The sequence below is a fragment of the Penaeus monodon genome, chromosome 23, assembly GCF_015228065.2.
Source record: "Penaeus monodon isolate SGIC_2016 chromosome 23, NSTDA_Pmon_1, whole genome shotgun sequence".
Lineage (NCBI taxonomy): Eukaryota > Metazoa > Arthropoda > Malacostraca > Decapoda > Penaeidae > Penaeus > Penaeus monodon.
Genome location: NC_051408.1, coordinates 14750344 through 14750560, shown reverse-complemented (window position 1 = coordinate 14750560; position 217 = coordinate 14750344). Strand labels below are relative to the sequence as shown.

Sequence of the window (217 nt, the reverse complement as noted above, 5' to 3'; positions counted from 1 at the left end):
GTTTTCGGTATTTTTAATTATCTTTAGAAGGAATCAATTCATGGTATCATGCTATTTGTTGTAATATTACGTTTTGTAATTCATAAACATAGATGAGAGCAAAGGTTTTTAAGGTAATTCTGAACATGATGCTCATTAGTATTATGAAAACAAAGGCATCATAAAACTGAAGTTACTGATGTACACAATGATGATAATTAAACGGTGGTCACTTCAG

The 217-nt window shown here is 29.5% G+C and overlaps 1 protein-coding gene across 1 annotated transcript in view; it reads left to right on the top strand.

Annotated features, from left to right (window-relative positions):
- LOC119588139 overlaps positions 1-217 on the top strand; it is a 40789-nt gene that overhangs the window by 37460 nt on the left and 3112 nt on the right. The window lies entirely within an intron of this gene.